Source organism: Fukomys damarensis, unplaced genomic scaffold, assembly GCF_012274545.1.
Source record: "Fukomys damarensis isolate Sample0158 unplaced genomic scaffold, DMR_v1.0_HiC HiC_scaffold_15, whole genome shotgun sequence".
NCBI classification, from domain to species: domain Eukaryota; kingdom Metazoa; phylum Chordata; class Mammalia; order Rodentia; family Bathyergidae; genus Fukomys; species Fukomys damarensis.
In genome coordinates this window covers 22,570,988-22,571,333 of record NW_022900927.1, presented here as the reverse complement: position 1 = coordinate 22,571,333, position 346 = coordinate 22,570,988, and the positions used below count along the sequence as shown (strand labels likewise).

Sequence of the window (346 nt, the reverse complement as noted above, 5' to 3'; positions counted from 1 at the left end):
CCCCGACCCCGGGAAAGGTAGTGAATGGGGTGGGAAGAGCGCTCCAAAGCCCGGCCCCCTGAAAGTTGGCCTCGCCCACTAACCAAATCGCTCAACTCCCCTAGCCGGTTGGGTCACTTGAGGGGTTCTCTCCAAATGTGACTTTCTGTTTGTGTGTTTTGAGTGGGAGGGTGTTTTCTTGCCTCACCTCACGTTCAGGCCACCTCAGTTTCCCCGGGACTCTGAGCCCCATAACTCATGAACCCCTCTCAGGAACCTGAGCCCCAGAGGCCGCGTGAAATCGCACTGTCTCCGGCCGCTTCCTCCTGCAGCCCCGGCGCCGCCGGCTTCTCCCGGGGATTTGGAT

General features: G+C 60.4%; 1 long non-coding RNA gene across 1 annotated transcript in view; it reads left to right on the top strand.

Moving 5' to 3' along the window:
• Positions 1-346, top strand: part of LOC104876586 — an 11,762-nt gene continuing 11,416 nt past the window's right edge. Inside the window, exon 1 of the long non-coding RNA XR_784374.3 lies at positions 1-17. This is a non-coding gene — a long non-coding RNA (uncharacterized LOC104876586). The remainder of the gene's footprint in view (positions 18-346) is intronic.